General features: G+C 36.4%; 3 non-coding genes across 3 annotated transcripts; 1 reads left to right on the top strand and 2 right to left on the bottom strand.

Annotated features, from left to right (window-relative positions):
* Positions 1-242: 242 nt before the first annotated feature.
* On the bottom strand, positions 243-314 carry TRNAG-UCC (transfer RNA glycine (anticodon UCC)). Its single transcript has one exon. It is a non-coding gene; the product is annotated as a tRNA-Gly (tRNA).
* Positions 315-561: 247 nt separating this feature from the next.
* Positions 562-649, top strand: TRNAM-CAU (transfer RNA methionine (anticodon CAU)). The gene is given in 2 exon segments: positions 562-599; positions 614-649. It is a non-coding gene; the product is annotated as a tRNA-Met (tRNA).
* A 17770-nt stretch (positions 650-18419) lies between these two features.
* TRNAG-UCC (transfer RNA glycine (anticodon UCC)) lies at positions 18420-18491 on the bottom strand. The gene has a single exon. It is a non-coding gene; the product is annotated as a tRNA-Gly (tRNA).
* Positions 18492-18750: the final 259 nt, after the last annotated feature.

Below are 18750 nucleotides of genomic sequence, written 5' to 3'. Positions count from 1 at the left end.
AGGAGGGCATATTATAACAGGCCAGCTATACCAAATCTAACAACAGCCAAAATAGCGGCTCCTAAATCTTCGGGTGGAGAAATTTCAGATCTGAACTACCTAAAAGCCAATTAAAGGGAGCACAGAGTACGTAAGATCTGAGCAACCGAATAGTGTTTTTGTTATCCAATCTGCAAGAGCTCTGATGCTAATGGTGCATAAAAGCTTTCTCAAGCAAACTGGACGAGATGAACCAGACATGGTGCGTTTCCCGGGAGTCGAACCCGGGTCTATTGCTTGGAAGGCAATTATCCTAATAGTTGGACTACAAACGCTGTTCATGAAACGTTAAATGCTCATAACCCACAGGTCCCAGAATCGAAACCTGGCTCTCACACAAAGTTGGTATTGGCTGAGGCTTCGTTTGCAGATTCCATTTCCTTGTACACTGATTGCTGGATTCTCCATGTTTCAAGATTATAACCTCAATGGTTGTGGCATACACTGGAGAAGTAGTTTCAATGTTATTTCTATAGCCTTTGACAAAACCACTCCATGATTGTTGCACAATATAAACATCTAGGGGTGGTGGCGCAGTTGGCTAGCGCGTAGGTCTCATAGCTGAGGTTGAGTAATCCTGAGGTCGAGAGTTCGAGCCTCTCTCACCCCACTAAAACTTTTGCTATTATGATATTCATCCTGGAATTTTGCCTTATCAATTCAAAACATTTGCTTAGTGCTGAGTTTTGCCATAGAAATAAAATTGGAGGACAAGGTTTGAGTGATTTAAAAATTTGATGATAAACAATTTGTTTTCTAACTTAACTAATATCATGCAACATAGGTGTCAGTAAGCCAGTGTCCTATGGGATTTGAAACTTGTGGCAGGTGATCAAATTTAAAAGGAAGAGACCAAGTTTAACACTCCCACAGATTTTTGCACAGTTGAAATCCCTTAAACCTGAAGCTTATTAGCTAAGAGGCTATGCCGCTTATGAGGAGCTTCTTTCAAGTAGCATTTCCTAACAGAAAAACAATACAGTAAGAATGTAAAACATATGAGACTGCTAGGTATAGAGGGCCAAGAAAATGATTATTCATCCATACTCTTAGTCTTATCCATACGGAAGGCATTAACAAAAATGAATGTGCCAAATAATTGTAATGTGCCAAATAATTGTAAAGAGGAAATAGCTAATTGAAAGCATTAGAAATCATGCATATCAAAATAAGTGCTTTTTTTTACCCCTCTGATAATTCAACAAGTTGTGAGTACAATCCATTCTCCCTCCAATTGACAATTGATGCCTATGTTATATCTACAATATGGTTTACATCTAGTACCTTTAGATTGCAGTATAGCTACAACTATTCTTGTTTTTTCAATCTTCTTCTCATTTTTTCCTTTTGACTCTTAGTGGTGCAACAATGCCAATTTCTTATTCTGATCTATTTTTGCAGATTCACAACTCTGCAAAAGAATCAAGGAAACCAAATCAAATTAAAAAAAATGTTTGCATCCATTCAAACGTCAGACGTAAGACTATTAAACCAAATCATGAAGCAATTTCCATGATAAATAAATGGTAATACACTGGTAAGCTGGTTATTTATCCTCCTAATCTCAATAAAAAAGTTTATCATGCATACACTCAATGTTGTTTGTCAGTTCTGCTTTGAATTCCACTAGTTTCTTGGATTATCTCATTGCAATTTCTCTATATTCAATATAGTTTACAATTTTACAGAATATAATTTTATTTTTTTTCAAAGGGAAAAAATTTATTAGCCACAACAAAGAGTTATAAAGCAAGAAAAGTCAATAGGCTCACAAAAACCAAGCAATTAAACATTCTTATCCTCCACAACTAATTGTTTAAACAACTCAGTTAACTCCAAAGGCAAAGCACTCCTATCCACAACTTACAGTTAGAAAAGCACCCAGTTTAGGTTTTAGTACTTCTATTGCAAATTTTGCATTTTGTTTGACTCATATAAAGTCATGATGTTGTAGCAAGCAACAATATTGAAATGCAGAAGTGTCTATCTTTAATTAAGGTAGATATAAAAGTGATTTCAATAACATCCATGAGACCAATACTCTCTATGGCCCACAAGAATACAATGGATCATTGAAGTGATAAATTGAAAGAAGTGATAGGGGAAGAAAAAAGACTTTTTCATAAAGCCTCTTCTCCTGAGCATGAAATTTCTCCAAGTTTGAGCAATGGCTTCTTCGCCTACCTGACCCATCAATGTTCTGAAATTCAATAATATCTCTACTAGCCAAAGGTGATATGGAAGACCAAGAGCAAGGCGAGGCAATGAGAACTTTAGCAGTGTTGGTATTTTGGTATGGTTTTGTCATTGATGTCAACACCTGCTAAATACACCTACTTTGGAGATCCAGCAACATTCACCGGCAAGCAGTAAACTATTCAACAATCACCGGTGTATGGTTAACCGGTAGGATATAATGTACACTGGTACATGCAATGACATGGAAGACACTTGGTAATGTCGAAGACATCATGTGGACACTTTTCCTTGAAGTAATATCATTGGTATATTCTTATTTGCATATTTGCCTTTACCGGCAAATAGGTCCAAGTTATCTAGGGTTACACCGGCAGGTTTATCTTTTCCAGATCAACATGGCACGCTATGGAGATGATTTATTATTGTTGTAAATGCATTAAGCCGACACGTTCAATCGGTTATTGCATCGGATATTGTATTATTTGTAAAAAATTTTTATTGTAATATCTTGTAGAGCCGACCTATTAAAATTGGTCTTAGGGTATGGTATAAATGTAAGATCTTATTTGTAAGATCAAGTGTGGAATGCGAAAAAGAATTATAAGAAGGTAAATGCGAGATTAAGCAAAGGTATACACGAAGACATCATTTGAAGGTGAAGCTAGGTTTTTGTAAAAGCATATCAGCATTACACCAGTACTGAATCCAACATATGAAGATGCTATTTTGTGCAGTACATTCTCATTGGATTTAACCATCCAACTGTAGTCAATGTGACTCCCATTTGTGTTTGAGTAGTGAGCTCTAGGCTGTTGGCCTTTCTGCATGTGCAGACCCCTCTTGTACACTTACTATCTGCAGTAGTATCATCTGATTGTGGGTAAGGTTTCCCATCGTAGTTTTTCCCCTTATAGGGTTTCCACGTACAAATATTTGTGTCATGTGCTGTGGTTGAATTTGTGCTTATGTTTCATGCATTAATTCTTACCGGTACAACATTTCCTGTTAACATTGCTTACCGGCACAATTAACTGTCTTACCAGTATTAAGCAATAAGTTGGTTAATAAGATTTTGGTTTGAATTTATTAGACAACTGATTCACCCTCCCCTCTCAGTTGTCCCCGGGACCTACAATTGGTATCAAAGCTTAGTCCTCTTTTTGCAGAAGTTTAACAACTTGAGGAGATCCAATGTCTACTAATTATTTCAGGAAGGATAGTCCTAAACTTGATGGAACCAACTATGGAATATGGAAAATCGGAATAGAGACACATCTGAATTGCATTGGTAAAGACATCTGGGAAGTTACTAAGAATGGTTATACTGCTGCTGTAGCTGGTCAGCCTGCTCCTATTACTCTAGGTAAAGATGAAGAAAATGATTGCAAAGCAAGAGAAGCACTTTTGAGTGTATTATCAGATCAACAAATCATGGGATTATCAAATAGATCTACTGCAAAAGTTATTTGGGATCATTTGGAAACACTGAATGAAGGGGATTCCATAGTCAAAATTGCAAAACTTGAAAGCTTCCGAGTCAGGTATGAACATCTGAAAATGGAAGAAGATGAAAGAATTTCTGCCTTAATGGAAAGAGTAAATGAAATTGTTTTAGGTATCAAATGTTGTGGAGGAACCTTGAGTGAAGATGAGATTGTTTCAAAAATATTAAGAGGTTTTCCACCGGCATATAAAATGAAAGTTACTGCTATTAATGAGTTGAGAACAATGCCTAATACATCAGTAATTAGGGATACATTGATTGGAAAACTTTCAGCTTTTGAAATAGAGGAATTTGGTCCTGTTGCTATAAAAACTGATTTGGCCTTCAAAGCATCAACATCATCTGCTCCATCTTTTGACAAATTAGACTGGAAAGCCTTTTATGCAAGAGAACTTGAAGAAACCAGAAAGGAGAATGAAGAGCTTGAAGAACTTGAAGCACTATTTGCAAGAAAAATGCCAAAAGGTCCAATTGGAAGTAAGTATGAAGGTAAAGACTCTTTAAATGTTTCAATTGCAATAAGATTGGTCATATGGCTTCAAGATGCCCTTATAGACATGCTAGACTAAGAGAAGAAGCTAGAAGGACATACAAACCTAATCCTGAATATCAAAGATACAGATTTAAGAAAAACAAAGATAAATCCTATTACATTACTGATGAGGGTGTGACTGATGATTCTAATGAGGATCCAACAAACAACGGATGGGTCTTTGTTGCTATAACAGAAGATCAACTGGTACCTATTGCTCCACCGGTAGAGCAAGCCCTAGCAGCTAAAGTTGAATCAAAGGATGAATGGATTATTGACTCAGGATGCTCACATCACATGACTGGAGACAAAGGCAAATTCTTGAACTTTCAAGAATACAATGGAGTTTTAGTAAGATTCGGAGATGACAAAGCTTGTTCAATCAAAGGTAAGGGTTCAATATCTCTTGATGGTAAACATAACATTGACAATGTTTACTATGTTGAAGGATTAAAACATAATCTTTTAAGTGTTGATCAATTAGTTGAGAAAGGTTTTCAATTACAATTTAAAAATGGAAAATGCAAAATCATGAATAGAACTGGTTTGGAAATTGCAACCAGTAATCAGACTAGAGGTAATATCTTTCATTTGAATAACAGTGAAAAATCATGCTTAATTGCTCATATAGATGAAAGTTGGCTATGGCATAAAAGACTATGTCATGTAAATTTTGATTGCATGATAAAATCAATACTTCTAAGGCAGTTAGAGATCTACCTAAAATTGTAAAACCTCATAATACAATTTGCAAGGAATGTCAATTTGGAAAATAGGTTAGAGCTAGTTTCAAAAGTATTCCAGAAAAATCAGTAATGCTCTTGATTTAATTCACACTGATTTATGTGGTCCGGCTAGAACTAAAAGCTTACAAGGTGATAGATATTTCATGCTAATTATTGATGATTATTCTAGAATGTGTTGGGTTACTTTTCTCAGGGAAAAATCAGAAGCACTTGGGAAGTTTAAACTATTCAAAGCAATGGTTGAAAATGAAACCAGTAAGAAAATTAAATGTTTAAGATCAGATCAAGGACGAGAATTCACATCTAGAGATTTTAATACATTCAGTGAAGTGAATGGAATCAAAAGACAGTTATCAGCACCTCGGACACCACAACAGAATGGAGTTGTTGAAAGGAAAAACATAACTATTTTGGATGCATCAAGAAGTATGTTATCAGAAGCAAATCTACCACATGTGTACTAGAGAGAGGCAGTAAGCACTGTTGTTTATACATTCAACAAAGTTCACATCAAAGGTGAAACTGGTAAGACCCCTCATGAACTATGGTTTGGTAATACTCCTACTCTTAAGTATTTTAGAATTTTTGGAAGTAAATGTTATATTAGAAGAGATGAGTATATTGGCAAGTTTGATCCTAGAAGTGATGAAGGAATATTTCTTGGTTATTCATCTAAGAGTAAAGCTTATAGATGTTTTAATAAAAGATTACAGAAAATTGTTGAGAGTACAAATGTAAAGATTGATGAACAATTCAGAGGAACCTCAAGGTATATAGACTCTGAACTGGTAACAGAAATTATGACAAATGAACCAACAGTAAATCCATCGGTACAGAATGATGACCCAATTACTCTGGTATCATCAGAGGATACCACAGTAATTGAAGAACAACAACAGACTAAGACACCACGGTATGTAAGACTGAATCATTATGAAGATCAGATAATTGGAAGCAAATTTAAAGGAGTCATGACAAGAGGAAGATTGACAAATGAAGAGGTATGTCTTATTTCTCAAATTGAACCATTATCTATCAATGAGGCATGTGGAGATAAATTTTGGATTAAAGCTATGGAAGAAGAATTAGGACAAATTGAGAAAAATAATACTTGGACATTAGTTCCCTGGCCTGAAAATAAAAATGTAATTGGAACCAAATGGGTATTTAGAAACAAACTCAATGAAGATGGTAAGGTTGTCAGGAATAAAGCAAGACTAGTGTGTAAGGGATATTCTCAGAAAGAAAGAGTTGATTACAATGAAACCTTTGGACCGGTAGCCAGAATTGAAGCAGTTAGATTATTCTTAGCCTTTGCAGCTCACAAGGATTACAAAGTTTATCAAATGGATATTAAATGTGCATTTTTGAATGGAGATCTTGAAGAAGAAGTTTATATTGAACAACCTGATGGATTTTCTTTGACAGATAACAATGATATGGTTTGCAGATTAAGAAAAGCTCTGTATGGACTAAAACAAGCTCCAAGAGCCTGGTATGCAAGATTGGATAAGTATCTCTTAAAAATTGGTTTTACTAAAGGAAATGCAGACAACAATTTATATTACAAAGTAACTAATGATGACATTTTGATTATGGAAGTATTTGTTGATGATATAATCTTTGGAGGAGAAGATGGATTATGCAAAGAATTTTCTCTTAAAATGCAGCATGAATTTGAAATGTCTATGATTGGAGAAATAAAATTCTTTTTAGGATTGCAGATTTTACAGACTGATAAAGGCATATTTTTGAGCCAATCTAAGTACTTGAAAGAACTACTCAAGAAATTTGGGATGGAGAACTCTAAACCGGTAAGCACACCTATGACTACAAATGACAAATTATCTCAAAGGGATGAATCTACACCTGTTAATCCAACTAGATACAAATCTATGATAGGAGGTTTACTGTATTTGACACAAACCAGACCTAATATTATGAATGCAATATGTATAGTTTCTAGATTTCAGAGTAATCCCAAGGAAAATTATGAATCGGCAGTAAAAAGGATTTTTCGGTACTTACAAGGCACAACAGATCTTGGATTATGGTATCCTAAAGATGAAAATTTTGATCTATATGCATACATAGATGCAAATTGGGTAGGAGATGTGGATGATAGAAAGAGCACCACTGGAGGAGCATTCTTTCTTGGAAAGAGATTAGTTTCTTGGTTAAGTAAGAAACAGAGTTGTACATCTTTATCAACAACAGATTCAGAATATGTTGCAGTAGCAACAAACTGTACACAAGTACTTTGGCTTAAGCAAATTTTGAAAGACATAAAGGTAAAATGCAAGGAACCTATTACTATATATTGTGATAACACTGCAGCAATTGATATATCTAAGAATCCAGTATTACATTCTAAAAAAAAACATGTTTCTATCAAACTGAATTTTCTAAGGGAAAAAGTTGAAGAAAAGGAAATAAAACTGGTTTATGTGAATACTAAAGAACAACTTGCAGATATTTTTACAAAACCTTTGCGTAAGGAAACTTTTGAGTATCTCAGAGATCAACTCGGAGTCTTACCTCCACCGGTAGAGACTTAGACAGTTGATGATTGTCATCAACCGGCAGAATTAAATGGACAAATCTTTTATTCCGGTATTTGATGAGAAAGCTACTTCTCAGGGGGAGTAGTTGGTATATTGAATTGATTGGTATTTTGTATGAACTTGACCTTTTTGTGACTTTGGCATTTGATGTCAAAGGGGGAGAGATATATGGAAAAACATTGGGGAGAGATATATGGAAAAATGCATTATCTTTTTGAGGAGAGATTGATATGAGAGATTGATATTGAAAATAAATCTTTGGGTAAACACATATTACTCCCAGGGGGAGAATTGGTTTTTGTATTTGGCATTTCTATTTTGGCACTTTAATGGTTTTTCCATCTTGTGTTGCCATCAATGCCAAAGGGGGACATTGTTGGTATTTTGGTATGGTTTTGTCATTGATGTCAACACCTGCTAAATACACCTACTTTGGAGATCCAGCAACATTCACCGGCAATCAGTAAACTGCTCAACAATCACTGGTATATGGTTAACCAGCAGGATATAATGTACACCAGTACATGCAATGACATGGAAGACACTTGGTAATGTCGAAGATGACATGTGGACACTTTTCCTTGAAGTAATATCATTGGTATATTCTTGTAGCGTCCTAAAATTGTGACACTTGCAATTTCGACTGCATTTGGGTCTTCACGATGGCGATGCAACATGGAACCTGAATGGAGACCTTGAAACTTGTTCATGACATCAAAAACTGCATTTTTCAGCACCCTGGCCTGATCCTCCTTGCACCCTGCTGTCCCTGGAGGTGGGACCATGGTGCCCAGTGCCCTGGTCCCTGGCCCTATTTTGGGCTCGGTCTCTTATGGGGCTTCGGGTCTTCAAGTTTGCAAATTGGAAAATAATATTTCCTGGTCGGCCTAACGTCAGAAAAATCAGTCTATCAGCCCTAATTGACAAGTATATAAACTACATTTCCTCTCCCATTTTGGAAGATGGGAAAAAAAGGCGGAAACGATATTCAAGCATTCAAGCATTCAAGCATTCCTTCAAGCAATTGAGCATTCTAAGTCTCCATTCAAGGCTAAGTGTTGCATTCAAGACAAGGATTCAACCATTGAAGAGGAGATCACATACAACATACAACATACAACAACATTTACACCTTCGCATGTAAGAATACAAACATTCTTACAACAAGGTATCAGTACTTGTTTACATTACAAACATTTACATTTACAACATTCTCATTTCTTGGTTAATTCCAAAACCTGGGTTTGACCTAAAGGCAAACCCCTCATCCCTAACCCCCCAATCGTCCTCTCTTTTCTATGTGTAGGTTGCAAGTACGCGGCTGTAATTGAAGATCTGGAATCCTTGTGCAGAGACGAACAGATCCACCTTCGTTTTGTGGATTTTTCGGAGGACCGTGTGCACGCCGAGCGCCATCGTCCCATCAACTTTCGCTCAAATTTGCAGAACAGCACCGTCTCGATATTTTACTGCTAATTCCAGGTCCGCAGCTTTATCCCATATCCCTATCTCTGTTTATAAGCGAATCTTTCCTACTTTACATGCATTCCTAGTTCAATCTTTCTATCTACATTCTTTACAAAAGAGGGTATCCTTGATGTCTTAACCCTTGAAACTCATTTAGAATCCAATCTTGCATTGCGTGGGATTGGATCTTGAGGGTTTCAACCCCTCTTTTGAATGTAAAGTCTCCCCTAAGTGAAAACCATCAACCCTAGTGACTCCCCCTTCTCTCTCCTTGGAGTTGGGGAGGGGAGAACAACTAGGGTTCAATTTTTCCGCTTTACATTTTGGTGAACCCGATGTGAACATCCTCATTCTGATTATTCATGGTTAGATCTGAAAATTTTGCTTTCCTAATTACATTTGCATGTTTGATCTTTTGCAAATTTTAGAGGCTAATTGCATAAAAACCCTAAAATTTTCTTTTTAGTAATTAAACTTGTGAAATGTTTAATTGTTAATCTTGTTTTAGATCTACCCTTCTATTGCAAATTGTCACTTCATATTTGTGCTTTAATTCTGAAAATTAAGTGGTTAAATGTCAAAACCCTAATTTTTAAGACCTTCTTGATTCAACCTTTGACTGATAATTTCACTAATCAAAACACCTCCAAATCGGCTGTAACTTTGGATTCCGCAATAAAATCACAATATCTTTCATCCCTGAAAATTTGGAAAAAAGTTGCGAGGACCGTGTGCACCCCGAGCGCCATCGTCCCCGACATTTTTTCTGAAATTTCGGGAGCTAGATCTTATTGTATTTTTCTTCTAAAATCCAGAATTTTGGCTGATTTTATCAATTTTAACACTTTCAAAATTAAAGTCAAAGTTGGTCTAGTGATTGCTTGGATTGAGGCTTCTAATCATTCAAAAATTGTTGAAATTGAAATTTGTATCAAAATTGTGTTTCTTACAGTCCTAAATCTGAAAAGTGTGTTAGCATTCATTCGAAATTTCAGTGCTTTATTCAAATTTTTGCAGTTTGTGACTTTTGAAATTAAGTGTTTAATTGCAGCAACTTTGATTTCCACTTTCAAATTCGAATTTTGCATGAAATCGAGTCAACTTTTAAATTTCAAAACTTGCATTGCTTTCAGCATTCCCTCTAAAATCATAAAATTCAAAATTTCAGTTTCCCCCTCTTTTTCAAAATTCAAATTTTACATTTTTCAACAATCTTGGTAGGGTTCAATTTTGAGATTGCAACTTTAATTTGGCCTATCTACAGATCATAAAATCACTCAATTTTTTTCAGATTAGCTTTAAAATCATCATAACTTTCATCCCTGAAAATTTCGAAAAAAGTTGCAAGGACCGTGTGCACTCCGTTCGCCACGGTCCCGGACATTTTTTTCGAAATTTAGGGAGATTGTCTTGATTGCATTTAACAGCTTAAATCTAGGAGATTGGCTGATTTTATTGAAATTTGCTGCCTCTAAAATTCAAAATCTTCTCTCTTTCTTTAGTGCATGAGTTGTACAACAATAAGTCCTACTTACACTATTCCCATTAGACGAAGCCTTAGAATTAAGTCTTTCCAAGGTGTAATTACCGAGGAGATGGAACCTAATTTGAATGGCCTTTTTAACAAGGACATGAGTAATTCCTCTAATCCTCTTAATGATGAAGAAGCTCTCCATGAGGTTTCTGTAGAACAACTTTCAAAATTGGATAACCAATTTGATGATTTTCGACAATGGATGTCTCAAGAATACCCCGATAGTCAAGCTTTTTCATTAATTGAAGGTCTAAAACGTATGGTTCAAAGTGATAAGAATGGAATTGATATTTTACGTGGTATTGCACACATTGTGGATTCAAATGTGATGCCTATGAAAAGTTGTGCCGAAACCTTAGGTTATACACAACCTCCTACTCAAGTCAATCATTCTATTCCTTTGACAACTCCTATTGCTAGTATACCTACTTTTACATCATACATAATGACTACTTCAATACAAGACATTCCTCCCATGATCACTAATCATGGGGGCAATCCCTCTTCTTCAATCAACCCTCTTCCTTCATTCAATCCAACTTCTTCATTCATTCCTTCAATGAGTGTCCCTATTTCATCTCCACAAATGAACATGATGCAAGGGGGCAATTCATTTAACCCTTCCATTCCTCCTTGTAGTGTTCCTCCTTTCCAATCATCTCCTATGAATAACTATCATAGTGTCCCACCACCTTACTCTCAATCAATATCTTCTTTCAATAACATAATACCTCCATCACAATCTAACACGTCTAATATGAACTCTTCGACTGAAGCGACCATTAACAATCTTGCACAAACTGTCTCTTCTTTATAGCAACAAATTGTCTCTATGAATCAATCTAAGTTTAGTGTGCCCACATTTGATGTTGCGAGCCCACTTTCTCTTGACATTGTTCGAGCTATTCCCCCTAAACATGTTGAAATTCCGCATTTGGAGCTTTATAATGGTAAGGGTGATCCTCTAACACATGTTAAGACCTTTCAAACAATATGTACTGATTTTGCTTATGACCAAAGGTTGCTTGCAAAACTGTTTACTAGAACATTAAGAGATAAAGCCCTACAATGGTATTGCTCGTTGCCTTCTTATTCTATTACTTCTTTCGAACAATTTGCAAATGCTTTCATTCAACAATTTCAAAACAATATAAGTCCTAAAGTTACTTTGATTGATTTAATGCATTGTAAACAAGGTGTTAAAGAAAAAGTGAATGATTTCATTGGTAGATATAAGCATTTGTATGCTCAGATTTCTTTTCCAGTGCCTGACAATGATATTCAAAGAATCTTTATTTCTAATTTACAAAAAGATATTAGAGAAAAACTCCTATTTTCTGAGTTTACTTCTTTCCAACAGTTGTGCGCAACTCTTCACAATTATCAACTGGAACAAGCAAATCCTATGGCTCCGAGTGATAAGGGTGATAGTAGTCAACAACCATTTGGGAAGTTTAAACCGAACAGAGAGTCCATTAAATTCAATGAAAACATCATCAACAACAATGTGAATGCGGCATCAGGTGTGCCTCCTATTTCTAAGTTTTTCAAGAAAGAAAGAAAGTTCACTCCTTTGAATGAATCATTGCATAGTATTATGAATAAGTTATTGGAACAAAATGTGCTTACTCTTCCTCCTATAAGGCAAATAGATCCTGCAAAGATTAATTCACCCTATTTTGATAACAAATCTTTTTGTCAATTTCATCGTCATCCTGGGCATGATACTGAAAAATGATTTGCTTTAAAGGGTAAAATTCAAGATTTGATTGATAATAATACTATCTCTGTTTCTGGTGTGAATGATAAAGGCAACACATCTGTAGCTCCTCCTAACCAAAATCTTCAGATTTTTTCTGATCCATTACCTTCTCATACCTCTAATGTGATTGATACTAATGCATCCTCTGTCTCACCTGATGATCTTGTGTCTATGACTCTGAATGTGATTAACTTTGTAGAGCAGCAAAAAATCCCTAAAGAACCTTCCATCACCTTTGATTCCAGTGAAACTATTAGGGCACCTGATGGTTGTTTATATATAGTTGCAAAAGTCAAGAATACACCTTGCCGTGGAGTGCTTATTGATCCTTCTTGTATGGTTAATGTCATTACTGAAGAATTTCTTTTTACTTTGCAATTGAATCAAGTGATCTATGATGAAACAAATGTGGTTGTGAAACTATTTGATGCATTTTCTTCTCCTACAATTGGTTCTATTACATTACCTATTGAGGTCCATAACAAATCCCTTGATGTGGACTTTGCTATTATTCCATCATCTGAACAATTTCGTGTGAAGCTAGGCTATCCTTGGCTATCTTCCATGAAATCTATTGCTTCTCCTATTCATAAGTGTTTGAAATTTCCCCATAATGGTGAAGTTGTTACTGTCAATCATAGTCTCTTTAAACCAGCTGAAAGAACTTCTAGCGTTTCTATTGATTACTTTTGGCCTAAACAATTCCAATCTCTTCCTCCATGAAGCGATCATCTTTTCAAATCTTATCAAAAGTGGAAGAAAGATATGATCCTATCTCTAAGTGAACCTAGAACACCCAAACTTGACATTCCTATCATTCTTGAGAAGGAAGTTCTTCCTTTGAAAGATAAAACTAATGTCTTTCCTCAAGAAGATTCCCAGCCTGTCCCTATGGATGTGACTATGCCTATATCCAATAAACTTCCTAAGAGTAGACCTATACCTCCTCGTCATGATGGACTTGGTCTCCTTCCTAAACCAAATATTCCTCCCTTATATGGAGCAGTTCCTCCTCCTTCCTCTTATGGAGAGAAGAGACCTTCGTCTTCTCCTATTATTCAACCTAAGAGACCACAACCTAAACACCTAAGTGATAAGGATGAGAACATTCCTCCTCCTCAATCTTCGCAACTTCCTACTAAGACTAGACGAAATCGTTCTGCACGTGAACACCGACGAAAGCGTCATCTTAGAGCTCAGGCAGTTGCTTCTCAAACTTTGCAATCCCCAAAAACACCTTCAACTAATATTATTCCATTTTCTCCTCAGCCGACGATTGAGCCGAAATCTCTTAAACATAAGATGCATGATGGTCTTGATCCTGTGTGAGTTAAAGATCCTATTTTTATAAATCTTGATGATGATATAGATGAAAATGTTATTCATGATGAAAATGTTACTCCTGTTCATTCTGATAGTGAATATGAATATGTTGATAACCATTTACATAACACATTTTCTAAAGCACTTATCCTAGCTCTTAGACAAGAACACCGTGGCTCGGAACATGAACATAGCCCTTGTTTGGATCTTGTGATAGCTCCATCTACTGTGTTGGATGTTCCTCCTCTAGCATGTTTCCTACCTTCCCAAAATATTGATCAGCAAGATCGGGGGGTAGATGACGTGCTAGACTAGTTCATTAGCATAGTAGACTCTCTCCTCCTCTCTTTTGTCACTTCTTCTATGTGTTACTCTCATTCTTCTATTTGTTGTCCTTAGTGTTGTCTACTTGAGGACGATGCAAAACATTGAGATCTCTTTTGGTCTCTCTCATGTTGACTCAAAAGACACATGTGTTCCCTTCTTCTAGGTGACCTTCCTTGATTGGGGAATGAAGAACAATTATGCATACATACATATGATATACATGAATTATCATACAGCATACTAACCCCAAGGAAAGCGAAGTCACCTTGTGCTTTGTGTTTTGTGTCTATTATCCTTGGGCTTATCTCACACTTGGGGGCTAAATCCTTGTGATAACGTGCTCCTTTCTCATTTCTTATATGTATCACTACCTTAAAGCAATCACCCCCGGTGAGGCGTGTGCGATCGCTTTAACGTAGGGGGGCATACATCCCGTCCATATCTTTTCAAGATACTTGAAAATTTCTTGACAAATTTATCTTTGCCTTGAAAATTTTTGATATCTTTCTTGCATGACTCATAGTGAGGGAACCTTACTACTGACAGTCATGGTTCTCCCTCGTGATCTTCCCTTTTACTTTGTCAATCGAAGTCGTAAGATCCTTAGTCCACTGGGGGCTTGGTGTATCTTGCCTCCTTGATGTGGTGAAAGTTTTTCAATGTTGTTTCCTTGTACTTTACCGGAAGTATTGGCATACGCTTATACTCCTGCTAAAGTGGGGGCTAAATGTAGCGTCCTAAAATTGTGACACTTGCAATTTCGATTGCATTTGGGTCTTCACGATGGCGATGCAACACGAAACCTGAATGGAGACCCCGAAACTTGTTCATGACATCAAAAACTGCATTTTTCAGCACCCTGGCCTAATTCTCCTTGCACCCTGCTGTCCCTGGAGGTGGGACCATGGCGCCCAGTGCCCTGGTCCTTCTGGACTAGGGCGCCCAGTGCCCTGGTCCCCCAGGACCTATTTTGGGCCCGGTCTCTTATGGGGCTTCGGGTCTTCAAGTTTGCAAATTGGAAAATAATATTTCCTAGTCGGCCTAAGGTCGGAAAAATCAGTCTATCAGCCCTAATTGACAAGTATATAAACTACATTTCCTCTCCCATTTTGAAAGATGGGAAAAAAAGGCAGAAACGATATTCAAGCATTCAAGCATTCAAGCATTCCTTCAAGCAATTGAGCATTCTAAGTCTCCATTCAAGGCTAAGTGTTGCATTCAAGACAAGGATTCAACCATTGAAGAGGAGATCACATACAACATACAACATACAACAACATTTACACCTTCACATGTAAGAATACAAACATTCTTACAACATGGTATCAGTACTTGTTTACATTACAAACATTTACATTTACAACATTCTCATTTCTTGGTTAATTCCAAAATCAGGGTTTGACCTAAAGGAAAACCCCTCATCCCTAACCCCCCAATCGTCCTCTCTTTTCTATGTGTAGGTTGCAGGTACGCGGCTGTAATTGAAGATCTGGAATCCTTGTGCAGAGACGAATAGATCCACCTTCGTTTCGTGGATTTTCCGGAGGACCGTGTGCACGTCGGGCGCCATCGTCCCGTCAACTTTAGCTCAAATTTGCAGAACAGCACCGTCTCAACATTTTACTGCTAATTCCAGGTCCGCAACATTATCCCATATCCCTATCTCTGTTTATAAGCGAATCTTTCCTACTTTACATGCATTCCTAGTTCAATCTTTCTATCTACATTCTTTACAAAAGAGGGTATCCTTGATGTCTTAACCCTTGAAACTCATTTAGAATCCAATCTTGCATTGCATGGGATTGGATCTTGAGGGTTTCAACCCCTCTTTTGAATGTAAAGTCTCCCCTAAGTGAAAACCATCAACCCTAGTGACTCCCCCTTCTCTCTCCTTGGAGTTGGGGAGGGGAGAACAACTAGGGTTCGATTTTTCTGCTTTACAATTCTTATTTGCATATTTGCCTTTACCGGCAAATAGGTCCAAGTTATCTAGGGTTACACCGACAGGTTTATCTTTTCCAGATCAGCATGGCACACTATGGAGATGATTTATTATTGTTTTAAATGCATTAAACCGACATGTTCAATCGGTTATTGCATCGGATATTGTATTATTTGTAAAATGTTTTATTGTAATATCTTGTAGAGCCGACCTACTAAAATTGGTCTTAGGGTATGGTATAAATGTAAGATCTTATTTGTAAGATCAAGTGTGGAATGCGAAAAAGAATTATAAGAAAGTATATGCAAGATTAAGTAGATGTATACATGAAGACATCATTTGAAGGTGAAGCTAGGTTTTTGTAAAAGAATATCAGCATTACACTAGTACTGAATCCAACATATGAAGATGCTATTTTGTGCAGTACATTCTCATTGGATTTAACCATCCAACTGTAGTCAGTGTGACTCCCATTTGTGTTTGAGCAGTGAGCTCTAGGCTATTGGCCTTTCTGCATGTGTAGACCCCTCTTGTACACTTACTATCTGCAGTAGTATCATCTGATTGTGGGTAAGGTCTCCCACCGTAGTTTTTCCCCTTACAGGGTTTCCACATACAAATATATGTGTCATGTGCTGTGGTTGACTTTGTGCTTATGTTTCATGCATTAATTCTTACCGGTACAACATTTCCTGTTAACATTGTTTACCGGCACAATTAACTGATTGGTGGCTGCTCTTTGTAGTACAGGCAAGCAAACTTAAGAAGCCCTAGTAAAGTGCTTTTGTTCAAGAAAAAAAAAAAAAAAACATTTCTACCTTCAAATAAAGAATTGAACAATAACATTTACATAGCAAAGAAGATTCAAAGTGATTAAAGATTCATACACAAACGTGACCATGGTTTATCTACAGGATAATCCAATTTCTATTCAATAAAGAATAAAGGGATGTCACAAAAAAGAGGTAAAAGATTCTGAACTCAACTAAAAATTTCTATTTTGCACAGAAATGACTCCTTGAAATAAGACCGATTTATATTAGTGCACTTTATATTGAATAATCCTCAATGTACATGTACGATATCCTCTATTTTTAGACTTAAACTTATATGTAGCCAGGATTCTCTCTCGTTTCAGAGAGCGATGCACCAGGGCTGATGCAGAGGTGGATGCAAATGCAGAGATAGGAGTAGACAAAAATAGTAGGAGCGACTCGTGCAGTAGCAGAGATGGTAGAGACTTCTCATATGGTAAGCTCTGATTCGAGACTGGAGAATCGGATTTTCATTAACCTGAGATAAGTTATCCTTAAATGCTCTGCAATTACACTTTTCTCTCAAGGCAGTGCTCACATAAGTAGGTTTCTTCTTGAGAAATGGTATCTGTCAATACACAGTATTAGTATTAGATAGTACTGAAAGCTTCTTGTGGGGTGAATTTAGTGTGTGGTAAGAAGATAAAAATATAGTATTTTCCATTCACAGTGTGAATTGAAGTAAAAAATAGAGTACCAATTTGTGAATATATGTACAAAAATTGATAAAATGGGGTAGGGGAGACAGGCTGGAGTGGGGTCATGGCTTCAGGGTTGCTCCTCCATCCATTTCCTTTGTTTTATGTGTTGCACACTAGACATTTGTCGTATTGAAAAAGGTATTTATTTATATAATTTGCTTTCACAGAAGGTTTACATGCACAACACTGCAAAATCGGTTACACGCCTTTCTAAATGCATTGTTGGGTTCATAACTACACTATATCGTTTTCCTGACTTCTGCCACCACACCTCAGGAATCATATCTTCTCTCTTCTCAAAATACTGAAATCAAGCCCCTGACAACCTACAGCCAAAAATAGAATCCAATGAGAGATTGATAAAAATTATTTGATCAGTATTTTACATGGAAAACTTGCAGTTTAAACCACTAAACTTAAAAATAGAAAACAAATCTTTAAAAAAATTGAATTCTGATTGGATGTCATAGAGTCAATTAATCACTGTTTAAGAGAATGGCCTATGCTATAGTTCCATGCATGACAGGATCTGACAAGAGCTTCATTGTAATGAAATTCCTATTTAAGTGTTGGCAATGTAAATCTAAATTTGGAATAATGTATAGACATCAATCATAGCATAATCAAAACTTCTTCTTTTTTAATACATTGTTCAAAAAATACTCAAGACACACCTGTGTGTCTTAGTTAAATGTGATGTAAATTAGAGTTATTTTAATTAGTGTTCCAAAATGAAGAGTCGAATTGGATGTGAATGATTAGTAAAATAGATAAAAATGAAAATAATTTAAATTCGGATTTTTAAAAATTGCACCATCACTCTTACATTACATCATGTATAAATGCAAGCTACAACTCATATATATACCGAAGTAGTTAGTACAAAGGGAAGCTGCAAGGGTTCTGATGCTGATGGTGAATAAAAGCTTTCTCAAGCAAGCTGCATAAAATTAACCAATTGTGGTGCGTTTGCCGGTAGTCGAACCCGGGTCTATTGCTTGGAAGGCAATTATCCTAACCGTTGGACTACAAACGCTATTTAATGCTCGCAACCCACAGGTCCCAGGAACGAAACGTGGCTCTCACACAAAGTTGGTAATGGTTTAGCACGTTATTTGTATAGATTTTCAAAAAAGAGCAATACATAAATAATAACCAGGGGTGGTGGCGTAGTTGGCTAGCGTGTAGGTCTCATAGCTATGTTGAGTAGTCCTGAGGTCGAGAGTTCGAGACTCTTTCACCCCATTAAGTTTCAGTTTCAAATAATGTAAAATTAAAAATAATGTGAAATTAAA

The sequence above is a fragment of the Cryptomeria japonica genome, chromosome 4, assembly GCF_030272615.1.
Source record: "Cryptomeria japonica chromosome 4, Sugi_1.0, whole genome shotgun sequence".
In the NCBI taxonomy this organism is placed as follows: Eukaryota; Viridiplantae; Streptophyta; class Pinopsida; order Cupressales; family Cupressaceae; genus Cryptomeria; species Cryptomeria japonica.
This window is presented reverse-complemented; position numbering and strand designations above follow the sequence as displayed.